Source organism: Octopus sinensis, linkage group LG2 (assembly GCF_006345805.1).
Source record: "Octopus sinensis linkage group LG2, ASM634580v1, whole genome shotgun sequence".
Taxonomy (NCBI): domain Eukaryota; kingdom Metazoa; phylum Mollusca; class Cephalopoda; order Octopoda; family Octopodidae; genus Octopus; species Octopus sinensis.
Genome location: NC_042998.1, coordinates 78,747,682 through 78,774,728, shown reverse-complemented (window position 1 = coordinate 78,774,728; position 27,047 = coordinate 78,747,682). Strand labels below are relative to the sequence as shown.

The 27,047-nt window shown below is 35.6% G+C and overlaps 1 protein-coding gene across 4 annotated transcripts in view; it reads right to left on the bottom strand.

The window, feature by feature from the left end:
* Positions 1-27,047, bottom strand: part of LOC115232418 (vitamin D3 receptor) — an 822,423-nt gene that overhangs the window by 283,648 nt on the left and 511,728 nt on the right. For all 4 annotated transcript variants that reach the window (XM_036514413.1, XM_029802282.2, XM_029802281.2 and 1 more), the window contains one exon: positions 26,005-26,048. The gene's annotated coding sequence lies outside the window, so the exon portion shown is untranslated. The remainder of the gene's footprint in view (positions 1-26,004; positions 26,049-27,047) is intronic.

Here is a 27,047-nt window from a genome sequence, read left to right as displayed (position 1 = left end):
TACATAGGTTGATTGTCCACTCAGTAGCAGTAACAAATGCTTCCAACCTTGCATGGCGTATCACAATGTAACAAGGATAGCAAATATACATATATTTAAAGTAGTAACCATACACTACAAATTTGTGTCAATGAACATCAATTTGGCTACATTCAGTTAAATAAAATAAAAATTAACTAAATAAATAAAATAAAAACATGGATAAATGCCGGAAAATAAAAAAAAAGTCGTAGCTATGATCAGAGTATTTTATATCTTAATCAGCAACTTTCATAACAGAGGAAACACCCTCCAGCAGAGCTGAACAACTATTTTGAGCTGCTGTTTAACTTAGGTTGACTTTCATTGTTTGATCTGAACTTAGTTGTTTACAACTCAGTGTATACTATAAAGCTTTTTCACTTGTCCAATATTACAAATTGTTTCCTGTGATATTTTATTCATGATTACAATCTTTTGTGTAGAAATTTTTTTTTCTTCTTTTGCTATCACTGTGTTACCATAATTTAACTAGCTCTTTATACTTCAACAGAGGCATAACTACAGATGTGTGCCTCCCTGACTGATTCTTCCTAACTTTCTGAAAAATGCCTATTCTTTTACTTGTTTCAGACTGTGGCCAAGCTGGAAACAGCCTTTAGTCGAGCACATCGACTCCAGGACTTATTCTATCGGTCTCTTTTGCCAAACTGCTAAGTTGCGGAGATGTAAACACACAAGCATCAGTTGTCAAGCAATTTTGCGGACACACACACACATATATATATATATACAACGGGATTCTTTCAGTTTCCGTCTTCCAAATCCACTCACAAGGCTTTGGTCAGTCCAAGGCTATAGTAGAAGACACTTACCCAAAGTGCTAGGCAGTGGGACCGAACTTGGAACCATTTGGTTAGTAAGCAAGTTACTTACCACACAGCCACTCCTGCACCTATATGCATACTATTTTCATGAAATCTTGTTCAAATGTTTCAGAGAATGTAGATTATGATTATGTTGAAATTTGTTTGTGGAGAAGATTTTTTTCTTTTTGTGTGGATGGCAGATGTGAGGGGTCAAATAAATTCACATGCCTCAACTTTGTTTCCTCATGACTTCTTGAGAAATGGATATCATTTATGAATTTTTCCATAAAATACATTCCTGAGGATGTAAATTACAATTATGTTTGAATTTGATGTGAAAAGATTATTGAGTGAGAAGATAATTCCTACACTTATGAGGAATCAAAGTCAAGGTGTGTGAATTATCTGAAACTTACCCTGTCCAAAAAAAAAAAATTCTTCACATCAAATTCCAACAAACATAATTAACACCAATCTGAAATGATCTTGTAGAAAATTTTATTAAAAACATGCATTTATCAGGAACAAAGTTGAGGTGAATGAACTCTCTCAAATGGTTCTCCTCCCCTCCAAAAAAAGTTCTCAAAACAAATTCTGAGAGAATTGTAATTTATCCCAACTGAAAGGCATCTCTGGAAAATTTCATTATAAAATATGCATTTTTCAGAAAGGTCATTAAGAAACAAAATTGGTGGTGGGAACACATCTGTAGTTACGCCTACACATATAGGCAAACACATTATGTAAAAGGTGCCGTGGTAGCCCTCCATTGTTAAAAAAACTCAAGTGATTTAAATTACAATTGAATATTTGATCACAGTAGTAAAGTTATAGAAGCAAAACAATGAAATTATTTAAACAAAGATAGTTATTTCTAGGCCCCACTCTACCATGTGCTAAGATATAAATATATTGCTATATATTCCTTCTTTTCCTCCAACTACTTCTACAGCAGTTTCTCATCTACTGAATTAGTAGTAAGCTATGTACTAGTATGACTCAGTCTCACACATACATCAGATCAAAAGCAACATGATTAGTACAGACTATCTGGATAGTTTGGATAAGATAATGTTTCTATAGGCCAAGAATCGTTTGGAATGGCAAGGATTTATCAATACGACAATGAACTAAAAGCAAACCGCTGCAATAATCAAACAATTCATCAAAAACAAAAAAAGTATTTAAAGTGCTGCCAATTCAAATCTGATAGAAATCTCAAGAAAACAGATTGACAGGAGTTTCAACAAAGAAAGTGCAGGAAATTGAGAGAAATGTATCACACACACACACACACACAGAGTTAATATGATCACCAAATGTATAGATTCACTGTCACATAGATGTGATTTTTTTTTTTTAGAAATTTTGGGCAACTAAGCACCATATTATTTTAGTTTTTTTTTTTTTATCTTCAATGCAGACATTCCAATTTGCTTGAAAAAAATTATACTTTGAATTTTCTTAAATTAAATGACATTCATATTTGTGGCATTTAGATAATCACTAATTGCATTAGGCTAGTTTTAAATTTTTGTGTTTAACCCTTTTGTTACTGTATTTATTTTGAGATGCTCTGTGTTTCTTTCAATTAATTTAAATATAACAAAGAATTTAGTAAAATAACTTTATTGTCATTAAGCTAGTGTTAGGAACATAAATTGTGACTAAGGTTTGGTGGAAGATTTTAATTCAGAACTTATGAAAACAAGACATTTGTACTCAGAGCCAGAGGCCGTTTCCAGCCGGTTGGTAACGAAAGGGTTAAATTCAAATCGTTTAAAAGAGTGAAATATTAACTTTCTAAGCATATATATAATATCTATTATACGTAATAACTTAAAAGTAAGACATGGCTGATTCAATCTCAAGGAAAAATAAATGCTTAGAGAGATAAGTCTTTATAAATATATGTGGTATAAAGTAAGCATGTGTAGAATGAGAAATTACAGAGAAAATGATGGTGAGAACAGAACAAGAGTTGAAGTTAAAGACTATTGTTTAGATGTTACCTGCTATTCCTACACAAGTGGTCACTGACATCCAAATGGGACCAAGCATGGAAATGGCAATTTCAAAGTAATACAGGAGAGAGATCGGCTGTACTTCCTTAATTTACATGTGAATAAAATGAGCCAACAACTCTTGAGTAAATAGCTTTGCTATACTCACAGTGCAATGTTTATAATTAGCCTCAAAGGAAGTTTGATTCTAATGATGTATATCACCATCACTATCGTTTAATGTCCATCTACCATGTTGACATGGAGTGGACAGTTTGATCGGAGCTGGCAAGCCAGAGGACTGCGTCAAACACTGCTGTATGTTTTGGCATGGTTTTCATGGCTGGGTACATTCCTAATGTCAACCAGTTTACAGAGTGGATTGGGTGCTTTGCATGTGACACCAAAGTTTAGTCAGGGAGGGAAGGGTAGTGTCCATGACCCTTTGTTTCTTCAGAGTTATAATGACTGATAAGAAGAATGGGGAAGTTTATCTTCAAAATCAGGGATCTAGCTTAACTATTTCTTCCTTTAACAGGGTAAACTCTGTTAATGGAGGGAATTCAAGATCTAGGAACTAGTGTTAAACAGGGTAACAGATTAAACCGGTGTTAAACAGGGCAACAAATTAGACCATCTATGGAAGAATTTAGAATGTAAAGAGCTGGAACATTTAACACAAAGCACCTCATCCACAATTCACTATCTTGGTATTTTATCATCTCCAAAAGGTTGTAACACTGAGTTAACCTTGATGAGATTTGAACACCCAAGTGCAGGGAGCTGGAATAAATACAAGGAATTTTGTCCAACATTCAAGTGGAACTGTGTCAATGTGTGTAAATATGTATGTTTGCATCCATGTATGCATGGAACAGATAGAGACAAATAGTTAAGAATTTAAGAATTTAGTTTTGCAATCATGAGGTTCCAGATTCAATTCCATTGTGCAGCAACTCTGACAAATGTTTCTAGATAGATTTGAGTTAACTCAAACTTTGTAAGTGAATTTGGGTGGACAGAAACTCTATGGAAGGCAATTGGATGGCCTGTATGAGTGAAGTGGAAAAGGCAAGCCTTATCATACAGTCACACTGAAACTGCTTGAAGCTTACATTAAGGGTATAGCTTCATGCCGAATGCACAGTCAATTACACAATAAATGAATATGTGTAGGATTTTGACAATTGAAAATCTGCAATTCACCTCATCAACACTGAAACAAGATTCATTTCTGTATCATATGTGTGTGTGTGTGTGTTTAAAGTGGAGGAAGAGAGAGAGAGAGAGAGAGAGAGAGAGAGAGAGAGAGAGAGAGAAGGAGGGAAAGGAAAGGAGAAGGAGATTAGCAAGTTACAGATCATTTGTTGAAAGTCAAAAATATATTCAGATATTAGTCAACATGGTTGTGTAACTAACTATATTATCCATGAAGTGATAAAAGAGAGGAATGAACTTGGGAAGGAATAGATGTATGGAAATAACAGAAAATTACATCATGGAAACTACATGAGAAAGGTAAATGACGACTTTACTGAAGTCAAATGGGAAATATTTGCCAAACAACTTATGTTAAGAGAATATACATTGGTGGACACTTTCACACAAGAGCATGTGACTATGCCATAAAATAGTTAGGTTACTCTTAACATAATATTAAGATTGAAAAAAGCTAACTAGAAATTGTTATGTAGTTGGTAAAGTTCATTAACATTAAGATAGGAAAAAGCTAACTGGAAATAGTTATGTAGTTGGTAAAGTTCAATATTAGTTAATGACTAGTAATTCTTATTATTATCATTTCAACTTTTCTGGTAAGTATATAAGACAACTCTGGATATGTTTGCTTTTGACTTATTCTGACCATATCAATGAAGCAGCTAGCCTTCACTAATAAGTGAAACAAGCAAAAGACTAAAAGCATATGCTGCTATCAATTTTCTCAACTTACACCCTTTGTCTAACAAAGAAAAAGCAAAGGAAAATAAGAAAGAAAACAGAAAATGGTTTCTATTTACAAAGTGAATGCAAATAATTTAATTAATTTCATTGTTCCAAGAGAATAAGATGAAGATATGGAATTTGTTTTGAACAGAAACATCACAAAGTATTACAGAACATAGCAAAATGTGAATGGGTTAAAATGTGAAGGAAATGACAGTGAAATGCTTACAATCAATGAAGACCAACTGAAAACATTGCTGTGACAGGTTGCTTAATGAAGAGTGCAAATGGCATGAATTGCAGAATGGTGAGCAGCTTCAAAAGAAGTTTGGAATTTGAAAGAGACCTGAAGGTGACACATTCATTCATAAAAAAAGAATAGAGAAAATAGATTGAAGATAGTAAATAATGTGTGAGTGTGTGCGTGCATTAATGCACATACACAAACATTTAGATATATAGATATGTACGCTTAAACATTTTTAGAGAGATACACACACACAACGCATATACATACATGCATACATATATATACATACATATATACACACACATATGTTGTTGACCATAGGCAGACACTTCAGATGTCATATAAAGGGAAGCAGTGGACTGTTAGTTTATGTCGGCTAAAAACTGATGGGATAGTTTTAACAGTTAGTGGTTAAAATTTAGCCAGTAAGGAAGCTTGCTTTTGGCAATAGAACAAGAGCTCAGTTTTCACCTTGCTGCTATAATGTGGTGTAAGTTCTTGTTGAAACAAAGACAATTGGTATGTCTTTGGCTATGTAGGAGGATGCTTTGTTGAGAAAGCTCCAGGCTATAACCAACAAAAGTGATTTCTTGTTTCTGAATTCTCCAAATGAAACAAGAAAAGGAAGTAGATTTTTCTTGTGGACTAGAGGGTGTTCATCTGCTGGATAGACATTCTTGAACTTTCAAGGCAAAGTTTATTTATCACTAATATTTCTTTGATCTTTTACTGTCTTCAAGAAATTATGAAAATGTGAAAACAAATCATAACACTCATGAGTGAAACAACTGCAATACTATTAACAACACCAACACCTATACTGCCAAAATACAAGCAGTGCTAACACTAATACTGCTACTAAGAAAAAAACAAATTTTACTCACTTGACCCTATAGAAATAGATAAATCTCCCTGAAGTCATATCCTATCATCTTAAAAAGGAAAAGAACACATTGGATAATGTGGTTCTATAGGTTCTTGATGCAGTATGTTTGAATAAAATATAGGAAGGTCTAGCTGGAATATCTTTGATCACAAACCTGTTCAATAAGACTACTAGTAGCAGTACTATTATCAAGACTTATAACACTGCTAAAGCATCACCAATGCTACTCTTATCAACAACAACAACAACAACAGCATTAAGAGTACTGCAATAATACCACCAACAAGGCAGCAAGGTGGTAGAATCATTAGCACTCTGGACGAAAATCTTAGCAGTATTTTGTCTGTCTTTACGTTCTGAGTTCAAATTCTGTAGACATCAACTTTGCTTTTCATCCTTTCAGGGTCGATAAATTAAATACCAGTTGAGTACTAGGGTCGATTTAATTGACTGGCCCCCTCCCACAAAATTTCGGGCCTTGTACCTTGAGTAGAAAAGAATAATACAACCAACAATCATCATCATCGTTTAACATCTGTTTTCCATACTAGCATGGGTTGGACAGTTCGACCAGGGTCTGGGAAACCAGGAGGCTGCACCAGGCTCCATTCTAATCAGGCAATGTTTCTACAGCTGGATGCCCTTCCTAACGCCAACCACTCCGTGAGTGAAGTGGGTGCTTTTTATGTGCCACTGGCACAGGTGCCAGGCGAGGAGGCTGGCAACGGCCATGATCGGTTGGTGCTTTTTATGTGCCAATGTCCATTTTCTATACTGGCATGGGTTGGATGGTTTGATATGGAACTGACCAACCATGGAACTGTCCAGATTCCAATTGTCTGTTGTGGCATGGTTTCTACAGCTGGATGCTCTTCCTAATGCCAGCCACTTTACAGAGTGTGCTAGGTGCTTTCCACATGACACAGTATGGGTGCATTTACACAGCACAAGTGCATTTTATGTGGTACTGGAACTGGCAAAGGACAAGCCTGTATGTATGGATGATAGCACCACAAATTTGCACAATAAACATTTGGATTTCTAACTATCACCAAATCAACAACACTGCTGGGAAAATTAACATTACTGCTACCACCAGCGATAAAATTTATACAAGCAACAAAGAAATCTCTACATAGTTGCTTTACTTCCAAAATTAGTAGCCACATATACCTCAAAAGGTTCACGAGCAGAGGACCTGCCCAAGGGCAGATCACTCCTAGACACTAGATGTATATACTAAGACACATAGACACATTTACATGCACATGCGCGCACGCACACACACACACACATATCAGAGATACTTGAGGTTATTCCAAAGTGTACTTATTAACCCTTTTGATACCAGCCTGCCTGAAACCGCCTCTGGCTCTGAAGGACAAATGTCTTGTTTTCATAAGTTTTGAATTAAAATCTTCCACCAAACCTTAGTCACAATTTATGTTCCTAACACCAGCTTAATGATAAAATGAGTTATTTTACTAAATTCTTTGTTACATCTAAAATTAATTGAAATAAATATGGTAACAAAAGGGTTAAAGGCAAAGCTACTTCAGGCATTTGTGCAGTAGGAGTATTAACACAATCTGACATTGGAAAATGTAGTTTCAGATACCACTAAAAAAAAAAAAGGTAGTCACTGCTGGAATCACTTTAATCATACATCCACTTGATTTCTGGTTTGACCCAGTGCTAACAACATTCATTCAATACTATCAGTGCCGACATCACCACTACCAACTTCAACTATCCTAAACAACAATACAACCAACTTTATCACTATCATCACAGACAGTGTCAACAAACAATAACAACACAATTATCATCATTCTTTTAATCATAGTCTCTCTTTTTCTCTCACACTCGCTCCCCTATCCCCGCCTCTCTCTCTCTGCTACCAATCCCCAATCTATACAAACTAAAAACACTGGCGCACACACACACACACACACACACACACATATGCATATAGTTTATTTTGTTAATTAGGACATGGAAATAGTAGAGGAAGGCAAGCAGAGGAGGGGGATAAATAATTTTTTAAAAAATGAAAATCAAAGCTGTGTGATTACACCCACACAAATATAAAAATATTTATATACACGTATTCTAATATACATGTGTGTGTATATATATATATATATATATATATATATAAATACACAGCGCATACATCAGTTACTTATATAATTCCAAAAATACTCTTATTACAAAGCAGAGCAACACCCAACTCTTGCGTAGCAGCAGTAGGATGGAGATACCAGGCATTTATGGTATTCCTGTAAATTTCAGGACAGCTAATTTTATCCAAGGGTTAAATTATTTATACGTACAGAAAACACACACACACACATTCACATACACGCCTGTGTATATATATATATACATATATTTATGTAGGTCAACATAAGAGTGGGCCAAGTTTTCTTGTCCCAATATTCATATATTCAGTTCAAGTGGTTTATAATCAGTGATGGAAAATATGTGTACACACGCACATATTATTCAAAACATACGCTTCAGTATATACTGTTATACATTAGTAGCAAGTGCTCAATGCAAAAGCAGAGCGCAATTAGTATAATTTAGTAACCAAAAAAATATACTTAGAAAAGTAGATATGTAGAATAAAAAAATTTCAAATCCCTATTGATTTTAGATATATGTTTTAAGTATATTTCTATGTTACTAGATTATACTAATATATATATAGTATAATCCAGTAACATAAAATATACTTACAAAAATATATATCCAAAATCAATACGGATATTATTTTTCATATATGTCTGAGTGTGTGTATGTGTACATACATAAACATATGTTCTTTATGTCATTAGACTATACCAATTACAATCTGCTTCTGTATTGAGCATTTACTCCTAACATATGAAAGTATATGTTGAAGTGTATATTTCAAAGCTGATTGTGTATGTCTGATTACATTTTACATATCTTTGTAGATGCACATATAACCAAGTGTGTGCATGTATTCATTTAAAGAATCTCAAATGGAAGTATCTTTGGCATGTCTTGCAAATTTTTACTGTGCTGCTAATAGATTGGAAATGGAGGTTGCATGCTAGTAGTTTTGTTTACTCTTTCTTAGAAAATCCAAGCGTTTCAAGGTTTTTGTGCAAATCTGTAATTACCCAGTCTATCACATCTATCGTGATAGATGAATGAAAATCATCTATCATAAATGTACAGAAGCAAAAGGAAAGAGAAAGAATCCCCAAAAATTAAAACCTGAAGTAGATTGCTAATGACCTCATCATTAAATGGAAACTGAAATTCTATAGAGCAAAGACTATGTTTTATTATTATTACTAATAAAATATAAGTGAGTACAATATGACTTTATATTAAAATATAAGAGAATACAAATATGATATTATATTAAAATATAAGTGAATACTACATTTTTTACTACTTTGACTAGCACCATGCAATTGTATGTAGGTAAATATACATAACACAGCCTATTAAAACTGGCCAACATTTGACTTTAAGTTTCAATGACAAGGTCCTACAAAAATGTACATAGAAAAATTTTAATAAATATATATATCAAATACTAGTTGTTATCACAAAATTATAATAAAGTTCAAGTAACTACTGCAATGTATGTGTTGGTAACAGTAACAATATCTATACCAAAACAAAAACAGATTGAAGTCTCTGTTGCTTTGCAGTGATGAGCTCGGGGGAAATCAACATGAGACTATTCCAGTATATTACAATCTTATATCAATAATGAATATACCTTAACAACTTAAACAGGGCTCAAGACTTATTTATTTTATTAAATCCAAGAAAATAAATGCTGAGTGAATGCCAGAGAAACAAGACTAAAGACTGTAAAGTATTTAATATGCTGTGATTGAGAAGATCTGGCAAGTAAAGTGAGATTATAGCTGTAGCCTATACCAGTGTCACATAACCAGCCCAAAGGGCATGGCAAGGAAAGTGAGACCGCAGTTATAGCCTATACCAGTGTCACATAACCAGCCCATTTAAAAGTACCCCCTTGAATCATCGGGCAATATGCTGCACTTGAGAAAACCTATTGAGTCAAGTAAAATCAAAATCAAATTGAGATCGAAATTGAAATCAAAATGGAAATTGTTGCTGTGGCCAATGCCAGTGCCGCCTGACTGGCACCTGTGCTGGTGGCATGTAAGAGGCACCATCTATGCGTGGGTTGATGCCAGTGCCACCTGATTAGCTTCTTGTGCTGGTGGCACATAAAAAGCAACATCTGAACATGGTCAATGCCAGTGCCGCTTGTCTGGCTCCCATGCTGGTGGCATTTAAAAAGCATCCACTAACTCTCAGAGTGGCTGGCATTAGGAAGGGCATCCAGCTGTAGAAACCTTGCCAGGTCAGATTGGAGCCTGGTGCAGCCTACTGACTTGCCAGTCCTCAGTCAAACCGTCCAACCCATGCCAGCATGGAAAACAGACATTAAACGATGATGATGATAATGACATCCACTATTCTAGTCAACTCACTGTCAAATAAATAACTGCACCAAAGAAATACATTTAACTACATCAAAACAAAAACAAAGCCCAAAAGCTACCTTATTGTTTCTGCAGCCACATCATTCAACCATATCCAATTAGAAGGCCATTTACCTTGATTGGCAAAGTTTCCATGGTGACAACCCACAATGCTTACTCATTGTTAAGCCATAACTTTCCGTAGTAGCTGCAGCTGCCATTGCCTATCTAAGTACTACAAAATCCTTTCTTCATCTAAAGTTACAGTGTATACCAACTTTATCCAGTTACCCAACACCCATTTCTTTTCTTCATTCTCTTCCCTTTTGTACACTTATTATCTGTCTCCTGCCTTACTCTATGCCCATAACATCATCTCTCGGAAATTCACTATATATCGTTCAAAGATATTTGGTCTATGAACAGAGAGCAGCACCAACCAGTCAGAGGATATGGACCATTGACTTTTCTGGATTGATCTTTCAGACTCAGTGACACAGCCATATACATACAACAATATCAAAAACTTATTGTAGCACAACTTTTTTACATTTTTACATAATTATTAAATGGGAAAGAAGAAATGATATTTGACTGACATGAAACAGTTTTAGCTAGCAAGGAAAATTTTAACACAAGATATTTTTCTCTGATGTTCTTGTTCCTTTTGCTTTGAAATTTCAAAATTGAATGAGCTGTTTCATAAAGTAGGAACAACTTGCTGCTGTATGCTAAAAATATATGGAATTCAAAAGTAAATGGATCCTCTGTTGGTTGTAACGATGTGTATTCCAACTGTTCAGTAAACCTAACTACCTACTCATTGAATTGTGTGTGTGTGCGCAAGCATGCGTGCATGTCTTTTAAGTTGAGAGCAATTTGATAAATGGAGCAAGGAGGCAATTAAGGATATAAAGGCAGAGGAAAACTGCTGGTAAATAATTTTTTCAAAGACTTGTTTTTTTATTATTTTTATGTGTTCAAAGTGCCTTTTTCATTCATGGGTCATTCATCAACAAAGGAATATTCTGATGGATGTTGTATGCCTCTGTATTTCTTGGATTGTGTGCTGATATACAACTACTAAGTGTATCAGGAGTGTTTCTTGCTACATATGAGTATCATTTTTGCACATTCTTTTCTGTTAATGCTTATAGTTACTGGTTCTTGCTCTTCAACTAATATGCTTTTAAGGTCTTGAAGTTATTTCTCCCGAGTTTCGAAGTTGGATACAATTGTGCAGATTCTTCTTGCAAGATTAAAAGGTATATTTAGTTTCATGTGTTTTGGATAGCAGGGAAAAATAATGATATAACTGATATTGTTTTGAGTAAATAATTTTGAAGTTGATGTCAGTTTCAATGTTTGTATCTCTTTTTATGATTTAGATGTCCAAAAGGGGTAATATTTTACTATGTCATTTAATTTTGTAATTAATAGATTAGCTTCTGTTCTGTATTCAGGTGGAATCATGATATAGAGATTTACTATATCAAATGTAACAAATAGAGTGACTGCATTAGTTTTATTTGGGAGATGGTTTAGAAAGTCTAAGTAATCTATTGTAAAGCTCGGTATATTTTTAAGAATGGGTTTTCGGTGTACATCAATAAAATTACTTAGTTTATGCATTTCGCAGGATGGGCCTGCTACAATCAGTCTTAATTTGAGCTCTTTGACTTGAAGTTAATCCTCTGCACACTTCATTTGTTTTGCTCTTGTAGATTTGTAGAAGTCTGTAAAAATTTCTGGTTTTGTATTTCAACCTCACTAAACAGCCTCTTTTTCCTTAAGTCCTTTTGAGACTGTTGGATGAAAGTAGTGAGTTTCTTCATTATTTTAAACTGTTCACCTTTTCATAATAGGTGTTGTCACAAAAATAGAGACAGTGCACTGTTTTTGTAATGGAAAAGTAATTCAAGTTCTGCAATCAGACAAGTAAAGCAAATGACAAACAATTCTGCCTCAAGCCATATGGCAGAGCTTGTAAAAAACTTTTTTCCTATACGTCAAAATTTTCATCACATCTAATTGCAAACATAATTTATTGCTATGAAACTAACTGAACTCTGAAATTTTTGTCATGTATTACAGCAATGAACTTTTTCTACCATATGAATTTTCATCATTTCTTACAGCGGTGAAACTTACTGAACACTCGAATTTTCATCATGTTATTTTACTATGAAACCCTATTGAACATTTAATATTTTAGCATGTTTTATTGCTATGAATATTTTTTTGCACATTCTCTTTCTTCTAAATTTTCATCATATTTCTATTTACCATTGAAAATCTAAAAAAAAAAAAAGTTGACACCATAATGGTATTTTAATAAATTAGAAAGATTTTAAAACTAAAATTTGTTTTAAGACCCAAGTGTATTTTCAACCCCAAGATAAATGTCCCAGATGAACCAACTTCACGGCAGGAGGGGCAGATGAGGGCAGCTGCATCGAACTCTCTCATGCACCAAATAGCAGTTGCTAGAAAGCCTCCATGAAGTGAAACCAAGTAGCAACACCAAATGGCGGTGCCCCAGCATGGCCACAGCTCATAAGCTGAAACTAGAATCAATCAATCAATCAATCAATCAATCATAGATACACACACACACACGGAAAATCCAGGAAATGTTGATCAAACACAGAATATAAAATATAACAAATAAAGAAGTGAAGATAAATGCATCATATTTATTATCCAGTTATAAGTGTTTTAGTAACAGATTCAAGTTCATGCAGTATTAAATGAAACCCAATCTTGTCAGTTTAACATGACTTTCAAATGGATAATACAGTCATAATAGCAATCAGTGGGAAGGGCTTATAATGTTGTAGCAAGAAATAACCACGCTGACATGCCTGCAGAAAGGCACAATGTAAAGAAATGAATAGAACGGAAAGGCACATTAAGCAATTAGGTAATATCAGTTGTGATGCAAAGGCAAGTCATCATCATCATCATCGTTCAACGTCCGCTTTCCATGCTAGCATGGGCTGGACGATTTTGACTGAGGGCTGGTGAACCAGATGGCTGCACCAGGTTCCAGTCTTGATTTGGCAGAGTTTCTACAGCTGGATTCCCTACCTAACGCCAACCACTCTGAGAGTGTAGTTAGTGGGTACTTTTTATGTGCCACCGGTGTGGGGGCCAGTCAGGCACTGGCAACGACCTTGCTTGAATCCTTTTATAAATGCCACCAGCACAGGTGCCAGTAAGGCGACTTTGGTAACGATCACGCTCGAATGGTGCCCTTTTACGTGCCACTGGCACAGAAGCTAGTTGACTGCTCTGGCAACGATCAAAGGATGATAATGTAGTAGCCTGTCTAAGCAGAGAGGAAGGTGTTCAAATCTGAGTCGCAGCAAACACAGATATATTCACAAAGAAGCATCAATCATGGAGAATGGGTATGTCTAGAGTAACAGCAAAGAAACACAGACGAGAGGAAAGAAAGAAGAATGAGGTAGAGAATGAGCAAGAGAGAAGGAAATAGAAATAATACACAAGTAGAGGACTATGAAGAATAGAAAGATAGAAGGACATACGATTAAAGGGGCTGATTAGCATCTCATGAAATCAAGTAGAATACCAAGTGAAATCACAGTTAAAATATAAAGGGTAAAGATCCCCTTTGGTCATGAATGACCATGGAATTGCATCTAGAAATTTACCCTCTGAGGTACAAGTCCAGGCAAGGTTGTTTATGGAAAACCAACAGACACTCATGCATACTAGCTTCTCTTCTCTACACCACTGATGTTATCTGAGAGTAAGGCAAAAGCCAACACAGCCTGGCACCAGTGATGTTTCAACTCATTTCTACAGCTGAGTGAACTGGAGCAATATGAAATAAAGTGTATTGCTCAAGAACAGAGCACACAGCCAGTCTGGGAATTAAACTCACAACCTCATGATTGTGAGCCCGACGTTCTAACCACTGAGCTATGCACCTTCATTATAGTTGAAATATAATACAGTAACATAATATAAAATTATTTCAGCATACTAAATCAGTAAGTGATTATTCAAGAAAGTGAAAAATTGAAGTGGGAATCATAAAGATAGTTAAGAATGAGATAATAAACAGACGATTAAAATTTGAGTAAGTAGTTAATACCTGTATAAAATATTAAAAGAGGTTGCAAGACTTTAAGTATGGTAAGAGATCAGAAAAGAATGATAGTAACAGCGAGCATTGAAATAAGGTAAATGGTATCTTTAAAAAGGTTTTATGTTTGTTTATATATATTCGTTTATTTTATGTCTGGTTTTCCATGTGAGCATGGGTTAGACAACTATATTTTTGATGCATTGACTTACATTTGGATGCTCTTCTTGACACTAACCCTTCTTTGTTTTTCAAAGTAAATGATCTCATACTCCATGCAGCTCTGAAGGTACAAAGTGATTTGGGGATTTATAGACAGGAAAAATGCCAGCAGAACATTGCATGGGCACTGTGATTTTCAAATAAACAAGCGACAGATGTAAACAAACATAATATCAAGAACGCACATATCCAGTCAAACCTAAATTTGTTGTCTTCTCAGCATCTTTGTCACCCTCACATCTCCCTATTATCCAACTCACTGCCATTCAAAGATAGGTGGTATGGAAACTACTTGCATCACTCCATCACTCTATCATGCTTACCTATTACAAATGGGTGAGCTCAAACTGGCTCAGACCTGTTTGTACCCATTATATTCTACCTTCATCCCTTTCTCCACTGACAGTCATTACTCACTTTCCCTTGGATCACGATCATTTATTCTTACCTTTATTGACCTGTACTAATACATGTTCCTCACTCTTTCTCTTTTCACTCCAATCACAGACTCTCCTATAATACTTCTGGTCCCTTCACCTTCACCTACTCATTCTGTTTTTTTTTCAAATGAGCAGTGAAAGTATAAGGTTGTGAAGTCCCTTATCTTGCCACAGACTCATATCTGCTGGTATCACAAGAAAATGCACCCAATACACAATGTAAAATGGTTGCCAATAGGAAGGGTGCCCAAAAGTAGGAGCCAAAATGAAACATATGAGAACTAGTCTATGAGACTGATAGCTTGAAGTGTGATGACCTAATATGAATTGGGTTGAAAAAGGTATGATGATGATGATAGTGTATACAGATATCACTATCATTTTTATCATCATAATGGTTTTTTTCTTTTCAGTGTTTACTTTTCTATGCTTGCATGAGTTGGATGGAATTTGCTGAAACAGAATTTCTATGGCTGGGTGTCCTTTCTGTCATCAACCTTTACTAACCATCAAGCAACGTAATAATTCCCAAAGTAGGAGTCTATATCCCGTTGAATGTAAGGATTATGAAGCATATATAATGATGGTGAAGTGTATGCAAGTTAAGCCTATTTGACCCTGGGATGGGGGAAAGAAACATTATGCACCTGAAAAGAAGCTTGCATGTATACAAATAGATGTGCTGTCAGCATGTAAAAAAGCACCATTTGAGCATGGCTAATGCCAGTGTTGCCTGACTGGCACTCATGTTGGTGCGCATAAAAAGCACCATTCAAGTGAGGCCAATGCCAGTGTTGCTTGCCTAGCATCCGTGCTGGTAGTACATAAAAAGCACCATTCAAGTGTGGCCGATGACAGTGGTGCCTGACTGGTATCTGTACTGGTGGCATGTAAAGAACACCCACTACACCCTCAGAGTGGTTGGCATTAGGAAACCTTGCTAAATCAGATTGGAACCTGGTGCAGCCTCCTAGCTTGCCAGTTCTCAATCAAACCATCCAAACCATGCCAGCATGGAAAGCAGATGTTAAATGACGATGATGATGATATATGTATACACATACACATGCACATAGATATACTGATATCAAACAGTGAGAACAGGTGCACAACATCACATTAGAGGATTATTTTTTTTTTTTAATTTGTGGGTGATATACCATGGGTTTCTTTCAGTTTCCATCCACTAAATCTATTCACAAGGCTTTAGTCAACCTGGAATTATAGTAAAAGACTTACACAAAGTACCATACAGTGTGCTTGAACCTGAAAACATGTGGCTTCTAGTTCATTCCCATTGCATGGACACAGCTAGCTAGTGTCTTCCTCTACAGCAGCAAACTGACTAAAACCTAGTGTATGAATTTTGGTAAATGGAAAATGAAAGAAGTTCTCTGTATATGTGTGTATGTGTATACATATGTGCATGAATTTGTCTGTGTGTGTATGTGCATAATTGAGCGCAAATTCTCATTGTCTTGACATGTACACTGATGGTAAACCAAAGTCCCCATTTACATGAACACTTGTTTATGCCCCTTCATGAAAGCAGGTCATTCAATAAACCAGGGGAAGTATGACCATGCACTTGGAAGCAGAAGATGTGTTGGTGACAGCAATAGCATTCAAGTGTAAAAAATTCAGTTTTGCTCAATGAATTTTTCTTGACCCATGCAAACATGGGAAAGTGGACATTAAAATAATGATGAATATATGTATGTGTGTGCATGTGTGTGTGTATATAGTATGTATATGAGCATGTATAGCCACACATAATTCATACATACATGCATGATACACACACACGCACACACAATATGTTTTCCAAATCTCTTTTTTGTTTCTTTGTTTTAATGTTTTGGTGATGAAAATACCATATAAGGAAAATTTTTTTTTCGCCCCCCAAAACATTAAAAAAAAAAAAGTTAGCCTGAAATTTTACAGATGTGAGCAATTATATAACCTTAGGGATATTGATAGGTCATGGTGAGAATTAAAACCAGGTTTGCAGTTTCAAACAATGTGAAATATTAATATTGACTCATGATACTTGTTTATTATGATGATAACTATAAAAATAATGCTGTTCACAAAAATAATGATAATGAGAATAAAGAAAATAAAGACATTTACTGAAACTCGTACAACATAACAAGTAAACACATATACACTCACTCAATGACAATAACAAATGCACACTAACATATACTAATGCCATGGTTACAGATGGTAAAAAAAGAGTGAAAAGGAATTGATGTCACTTGCTCGTATGCTATTGACAAAACAGGAAAAAGCAGTTAAGAATTTATGTGAGATGCAATGATAAGAGACTGAAATAAATTCCTGTGTGTATATATAATTAAACACATATATATATTATTAGAAACTGAGACTTCCATTAGTTATCCAGGGTATCCGTATTTGTATTTTAACAATGTTATTTTCCTTTAAGGAACAAAAAGGAACACATTCAGAGCAATGAGGGAGGGTGGTCCTAACATTGAATAAATTAGGCTCAAAATGGATTTTGTGTGCGTGTGTGTGTTTGTGAGCGTGTGCATTTACGCATGTGTGCATGCGTCCATGTGTGAGTGAGTGTTGCCTTATCTTGAGATCACATGATGATTGTAAGCAAGCGTCACTGTCACCCAGCAGTATCATTTGTTTCAACTCTTCTGTTTAAAGATGTCTGGCCATGAGGACATATTACCTTACTTGAAAACTGGTGTGGGTTGGTGACAGGAAGGGCATCAGGCCACAGAAAATTTGTCACAAAGAATTTCAACTGACCCATGAAACCATGGGAAAATGGATGCAAAAATGATACCAATGATGCATACATACATATATACATACACACATACATACATACATACATATATATATATATATATATACATATATTCACTACACTCATGGAGTGGTTGGCTTTAGGAAGGGCGTTAGGAAGCCATAGAAACATTGCCAGATCAGACTGGGCCTGGTGCAGCCTTCTGGCTTCCCAGACCCCAGTTGAACTGTCCAACCCATGCTAGCATGGAAAAAGGACGCTAAATGATGATGATGACAGCAATCTATTAGCAGCACAATGAAAATATGTAAGACATTCCAAAGATTCTCCATCAGAGGTTCTTTAAATGGATATATGCATTACACACACACTCATGCATGCACATGCACACACACACACACTCATGCATGCACATGCACACACTCATGCATGCACATGCACACACACACACCTAAACCCTTAACAGACATGATCACACAGAACATAAATGTAGGAGCATATACACACACATATGCGCACACAAACTCAACCACATATTTACAAACCTCTCATCACTCAAAACGTTTTCTCATTTCGTTAGCAACCAGCTTAAATTCCATTAACAACTCAAATATATTTCAAAGAAAAACATACATATTCCATAGGAATGCACCTAGAAAGTTCCTCTCCAAACACAAGTCTGGGCAAGGTTGTTTATGGAAGACCAGCAGTTGCCCATGCATACTAACCTTCCCTCTTCACACCACTTTCCAAGGAAAAGGCAAAGGCTGATACAGTTAGGCAGCAGTGATGTCACAACTCATTTCTGCAGTTGACTGAACTGAAGTAAGGTGAAATAAAGTGCTTTTCTCAAAAACACAACATACAGCCTGGTCCAGGAATTGAACTCACTACCTCACAATTGTGAGTGCAATGCTCTAACCGCTGAACCATGTGCCTTATACATACATGCATACTTACAAACATACATACATACATATTTAGAATCCAGCCCTAGAAACTATGCAAAAATTGAACCATGTGCCTTATACATGCATCCAGACATACATACATACATATGTATATTCAAGCCCTAGAAACTATGCCAAAACTGAGGTACTTGAATGGTACTTTTTAGGTGCCACCGGCATGGGAACCATCCAGGCAGCACCAGCAATGACCATGCTCGAATGGTGTTTTTTACATGCCACTGGCATGAGACCAGTCAGGTGGTACTTGCATCGACCACACTCAAATAGTGCTTTTTACATGCCACCGGCATGGGTGCCAAACAGGCAGTACTGGTATCGGCCACAACAATGACTTCACTTGACTCAACAGATCTTTGCAAGCACATTTTATTGCCCAATGATTGAAGGATACTCTCAAATGGGCCAGTTATGCTGCACTGGCATAGGCCATGGTTATGGTCTCACTTGGCTTGCCAGGTCTTCTCAAGCAGAGCATATCTTCAAAAGTCTCAGTTACTTGTCATCACTTCCATGAGGCCTAACATTCAAAGGTCATACTTCACCACTTCATTACATGTCATCCTGTTCTACCTTTTCCACAGGTTCTCTCCACTGTTAGGGTATGACACATTTTTACACAACTGTCCTCATCTATATGCAACACATAACCATACCAGTGCAGTCATCTCTCTTGCACTCTACATCTGATGCTTCTTCTGTCCAACTTTTCTCTCAGGACACTTACACTCTGTCATGTCAGGGCCCTTACACACTGACATTACACATCCAGTGGAGAATACTAGCTTCCTTTCTTGCAAGTTTATGAAAACTACACTTTCAGAGCATCCACCCCCACTACTGACTTGGTCCCCTAGGGTATGGAAGCTATCAACTACTTGTAGTTTTTCTCCCTGGAATGTGACAGAAAGCTGTTCTCTGCACATTTTCATTGTTTATAGCACCTGAGCATATGCCACATACAAAAACAGACGAAAGATGGTATCTATGAGAATTTATTAATCACGACAATTGTTTTGTCGCATCTAGCATTAGTTCCTCATGGGTGAGATACTCAACAGCTGGTTCAGGAGCATCCAGTGGTGCAGATGTATCACATCAGGTGATAAATAGACACCACTCATTAAAATAACAGTTCTGCAATGTAACTTCTCGTTTTGTTGAAAGAAAAGCAACCAGATTCAAAGAAATATCTTCATTAACATAGAAGATCAAAAATAAAATCACAGATGTGTGTGTCTTTGTGTCTGTGTTTGTCCACCCTGTCCCCATCACCGCTTGACAAGCAGTGTTGGTGTGTTGGTGTGTTTACATCCCCATAACTTAGCAGTTCAGCAAAAGAGACTGATAGGATAAGTACTAAGCTTAAAAAATAAGTCCTGGGGTTGAATTGTTCAAGGTGGGGTACTTCAGCATGGCCGCAGTCAAATGACCAAAACACTAAAAGAATAAGTGCTCCTGTTAACTTTCCTTCAAACTATATAACACAAAAAACAGTTTGTCCTTACTTTAATCCTTGATGCCAGTTCTAAATTTTAAATTAGAAGACATAACATTTGGCACCAAGGAAAATGAAGAAAATAGATGTTGCAGATTTATTTCTAAAAATATATTTCTGTTTATTTAATAAAATAAATATTTGTAAACAACAATTCTTAAATATTTAGCAAAATAAAGGCAGAATGCACTAAAATTATAATTTTATGTTTATGTCAATAAACAATGAAACCTTTATACTTGAAAGCATTAAGTGATTGTCAAGATAAATATATATGTTCGAAAAATCCTACCAAATATCTTTCAGTATTGCTCCCTTAAGTCTATCAAATGGAAGATACCCACATAACAAAGAAAAAAAAACTTATTCAATAAGGAATACATGAACTAGTAGACACAAGTATTAATGAATCAACCAGAAAATAAATAGCAACTACTTATCTATTCCTAACAGAAACAAACAAGATAACAGACAGAAATCAAATGAACATGAGCTATAAAATTGATGAAAGAGTTCTGGGGAGGATAACGTTTCTCCTTATTATTCTACTGGGTGGAGGATAATTAAATGAAATGTATACAGCACACATTCTAAGGCCAAATTAAACTCAGTTTTATATAACAAAAGTTCAACACTAGGTGACCTATTGTACTAACAGCAAAAGGAAAAAAGGAAGAAATCACTCAGAAGTAACTAATGTAATTTACAAACTGATGTGCTCACATAGTAGTTGCTATCAGTGTTGGAAGAGCTTGCAAAGCATCCCTTAAGTACTGCATGATACTCATATTTTTAAACATGCTGTATGCTACTATAAATGGAGTGGGGGAAAAACGCTGGAAAAATTACAAAAATCCTCCATACAAGCAATTGCATAGTTAAACAGAAAGAATTTGTTTTGACAAAAGCTGTGCTCTATAGAAAAATAATCAATGACATTTGACAATTAGCTGAAAAAAAGAGTCAGCATACATTTGATTCAGTAAAAGCAAAATATTTAGGAATTTTAATCACAAAATTTAGAAAAAGAGTGTAGCACACTTTAAATGTAGACTCAGTAGTAAGTTTTGTAGTGGCACGTGAAAAGCATCATTCAAGCGTTATCATTGCCAGAGTCGCCCTACTGGCACATGTGCCAGTGGCATGTGGGAAACAACATTCGAGTGTATTTGTTGCCAGTGCTGCCAGACTGGCTTCCATGCAGGTAGCACATAAAAAACGCCTTTTGAGCGTGGTTGTTCCCAGAACCGCCTGACTGGCCCTCATGCTGGTGTCACATAAAAGCACCCACTACACTCTCAGAGTGGTTGGCATTAGGAAGGGCATCCAGCTGTAGAAACTTTTCCAGCTCAGATTGAGCCTGGTGCAGCCTCTGGCTCACCAGTCCTCAATCAAACCATCCGACCCATGCCAGCATGGAAAGCGGACATTAAATGATGATGACCTACAATGGGCTTCTTTCAGTTTCTGTCTATCAAATCCCTTCACGAGGCTTTGGTCAGCTTGAGGCTATAGTAGAAGACACTTACCACGCAGTAGGATTGAACCCAGTACCATGTGGTTTGGAAGGAAGCTCCTTACCACACAGCCATGCCTATGCCTTGTATAGTCATTTTATGGGGGACATATGTAGTATAAGTAGTATTTGTTTAGCTCTAGGTCAGCTCAGAAAGAGCTAATATATGGTCAAAATGCATTTCAGTTAAGACTATCTCATCTGTTTTGTTTCAGACTAAATATGAATGTCTCTCTGCATTTTTTATTTTTTTCGAAGGTGGTACAATATGATTTGGTCACAAATTCTAATAAGTTAAGTAACTTGTGTTGACTCACAGCATCTATATAGTATGTGTAGATTTTAGCCGCATATCAATCCTAAGACTGAATAAACCTGTCATGACCACTACATCTTGACTGTAGTCACAGTCTATCTAAGCGAATATTATCTAATGTAGTCTTTTTTTTTTTAATGGTACAGTGTAATTTCTGAAATTTGACTGTAATTTCTAGTAGGTTGAAGCATCAGGTAGAGACTGTTTCACAGGCTCAAATTCATGTTATAGACGAGGGTAGTTTAACTGTTAGGTGATAGCATGTTTTGGAATATCATTAACCAGTAACCGCTAATGATACAACAATGACTTTGAAGTATAAGTATTCTTGGGTTACCAGTGAGTGAACCTGTTGAATTTATCCTGAAATAGTTAGATGTGTGTGTTTTGGTTCACTATATAGTCTAATGATCTGTCACTATTGAGTACAGTTTTATCAAGGTGGGATATAACTAGCATTATTAGATATCTCATTAACAGAATTTTCTCATGGAGTATGCATTAATATAAACACTCGCACACATGCACACACACTTATAAACATAAGCAGCCATTTATGCATAAGATATTTTACAAAAGGTGTATGTGTGGTGGGCAGCTAATCCAATGACCCAGTAAACAGAAGCTTATTACTTGGCATGAAATGAACTGGGGGTTTAAACTACCATTCTACCATTTACTTCAAGTATCATCATGCTATACATACACACACACACACACATATATATATATATATATATATATATATATATATATGCAAACACACCTATATGCTCAGAGTATACATACACACATAGGAAGATACAAATATATATACATACAAGTATGGACATAAATATACATGTGAACAAATTAATATACACTTATCAAAAATGTTTACTTGTACACAACATGTACGCGTGTCACCTCAAGCACATACACAAATCAGTCAGAAATCTCAAACATTTGAAGAATCAAAAATTATTCTCATTCATTATTACTTTTTTTTTCTTTTGATGTTAGTTCTTGTTTATGTTGTATTTTACTCCTCTACTCCATCGTTTCCATAGCAACAAAAACAAAAGCCACAGCTAAACAGCAAAAGTAATGGAGAATACAAAGGACAAGGAAAAAAAACAACATTATTAGATTCTACATGCAGATTATCCACTATTTTTTATGGGATCAAGCTCATTCAACTGATTCCCATTCTTCCCAACCCACTGTCACCACCAACATTTCTATCACAACTACTATTCCATCATCACCTAAAAATAGAAACATCAACACCACTAAGACTAACACTGGTCATATAAGCCAGTAGTCACTCAAATACCTAGAAATAGCAGCCAAATTTCCTTTAAACTACACTGCACTATCTTTAAAAAAAAAGTATAAAATAGCAGACAAAATTTCCTCATTACCTTCTATATCTTAAAAAAAAAAGATGCATAGATAATGTTCCTCTACATAGGGACTGAATAAAAGATGGGATGGTCTTCACTGGAAAGCCTTTGATCGCAAGTCTCCTAAGGAAGTGTCAACTGGGTTTAAACCTTTAGCATTCAGATTACTCTGTCAAATGTAATATTTATTCATTCACATTGTTTTGAATTAATCATACATTATCTTGTAGCTCCAAAATTTTGAAAGGGTGATTGTTTTATTTTTAGAATAACATTGTAGTAGAGGTGTGAGAAGCCTAATCTGGTCAGTCTGAACATAAAACAGGTGAAATAATCGGAAGCTTTGGCCAGTTTGAATGCTAAAGTATCAAACAACAACAATAAAGAAGTTTCTACCTGGTTGAAAAAACGGATAGAAATGGCAACCAAATTTCCCTCAAAAACACAGCTGACTTCAAAAGAGGATACATTGGACAAACTAGTCTTTGATGTAGAAGAAGAAATGTTAAAAACAGTAACAACTACCAGAGCTATACATTACCATTATCATCATAAGCATGGATATACTAGATAATGAAATTAGTCCTTTGTATCCTTTTAAAGATGGTATTAGCCATAACTAGAGTTCTTCACAGGTCTGTTCGAGTAGGGATGACATGGAACAAAATAGAAATGCAATACCATCATCACCATTACCACCAGTAACACCATAGCCAGCATCACCATACATTCTAAAGCAATACTATTAACATAATGAGGGAGCTTCTATGTAGCCAATTGACTTGGTAGAAATGGCAGCAAAATCTCTCTCAAATCACATCCATCAGCCTTAATATATGAAGGAAACATCTGACAATGTATAGTCTTAGATAAACTAAAAGATGGGATGGTCAAGGCAAGAATACCTTTGATCACAGGTATGCTTAATCAAGACTAACCAAGGGTTAAACAACAATACTACCACCATCATCTACCACCATCTAACACCACCAACACTACTGCCATCATATACTAACTACCACTGTTTGTATCTCTTTCAACCTCATTGACAGTACCATGATTAACAATAAAATTAACACATAAGAACCATGACACTGCCACTACAACTATTACCAATAACAAGAAATATTATTACTATAGCAACGAAACACTTCTACCAAAAGTAATACAATTACCAATTTCTTTACCAACATTAATACCAAGATATGAATAACATTAACAAAGAAGCCTATACACGGTCACTAGACCTGTTGGAAATAGCAACAAAATTTAGCTCAGATAATACCATACCATCTTGAGGAAGGAAAGAACAGATTGTATAATGTATCATATACACTCTTAAAAAATATGGTAGGTCTGTCTTTGATGATAGGTTTTCTCAGTCAAGACTGACCCAAGCCCAAACAACAACAGCAACTCACAAGAAACTCACCCATCCCCAACACTGCCACTGGTGATGATGAAATGAAAACCTCATCATTATCATCATCATCATTACCATCCCCATTAACATCATTAAAATCAAAAACAGCAACACATCAGTTGCCACTAACAACAACAGTATCATCATCCTTGTTACCCTCCCCACCCCATTAAATACTACTACCACTACCAATGCCAACCCGCACCACAAAAAAGAAAAAAAAAATTACCATCTCCCACCCATAGACGCACAAACATGTATACATCAGTGAACATGATGGAATGTTTCAAGAACATTTAGATTTCTTGAACAGGTGTTGTGTAGTTAGAACAGCAACAGTCTTTAATTTCATATATTTATATTTTAAATAAGTAGAGAGAGGAAGGGGAAAAGCATCACCAGCATCCCTACAACTGTTTTCAACCCTACCATATCATCATCATACAGGTAATTTTGTATCATACTGTATTTGGTATGGCCCTTGAGCAGGTGATTTCTCTTGTTTACATATTTGTTTTTAAGATTGGCATTATGTCATGCTTGAGAAGAAATCCCATTAAAGAGAGAAAATCACCGTTATGGCAGATACTGGTGTCATGCCAGTGGCATGTAAAAGCACTCATTACACTCTCAGGAAGGGCATCCAGCCATAGAAAACCATGCCAAATCAGACTGGTGTCTGGTGCAGCCTTCCAGCTTACCAGCCCTGGCCAAACCATCCAACCCATGCCAACATGGACAATGGATGTTAAACGATGATGATGATGATGATTATTCAAATGGTTACAAAATAAAGTAACAAAGAAAATATGCAAAAGTAAATAAATAAAAGAAAAACAACTAAATAGTTAAAAAGAAAAGAGGAGACAAAGAGAAAAAAATAGCACCTTACCGATTTGTTGCTTCTATGCTCAATGTAATGTAGTTCATCCAGCGCTGAAAAACAAAACAAAAGAAAAAAATTATTATAATTACAATAAACGAAAAAATATTTAACAATAATCGTTTCTAATATGGGCACAAGGCAAGATATTTGTGGGGATGTGCTTGTTAATTAAATCAAACACAGTACTTTATTTTATCGACTCTGAAAAGATGAACTGCAAAACTTGATAGGAGGTGAACTCAGGGTATAAAGAATCAAGAACAACTAACTCAGGGTATAAAGAATCAAGAACAACTGTCTTAAAACATTTGGGCAAATGGTCAGTTATTATTATTATTATTATTATTATTATTATTCCATCTTTAATCTCCTTTCTGTCAACAACCTCAAATGTAGGATTTCTTCCCTGAAGACAGAAGCTTGTATCATTTGACTGTATATCACTTGAAATTATATATACATTGCAAGCTGCCATCTCTAGTAGACAAGGTGTCCAGTTCTGAAGAGAAGCAGAAATAGCCTGAAACCAGGATGGTATGCTGGTCCTGTTGCAAGAAGGTGGTAGGGGTTCACTCCCCTGCTCGCAATATCTTGGATGTAGTTGTGCATCATTAAACAGCTAGAGGAGATGTTCTCTTGGGGTTAAAAAATTGCAGTAAAGTCCGTTTAAATGGACAGCCATGCTGAAGTGGCTATGAACATTACTTGTTAGTACAACTACAGTGTTGATCTCTTAGACAGATTTTAAGAACTAGCATTTTTGCTTATATATGTTACCTCAGCCCTAAGCTGAAGCCGATAAAAGATATATATATATATATATAGGTGAGAAAGTTGGTGTGTGAAAGCACGTGGTTGAATATATAGAAAATAGTAAAAAGTGAAAAAACTACAGAAGGCTTGTTTTAAAAGGTTAAAAAATATATATTTGAGTCATTATGTCAGAAGAATGTTAGAAATTTTTTTCATACAATGACACAGTTTTTGAAGAAATGACCGGTTTCGCATTCAGCTTTTCAAATTTATTACATCGTTATGATTTCGTTGAG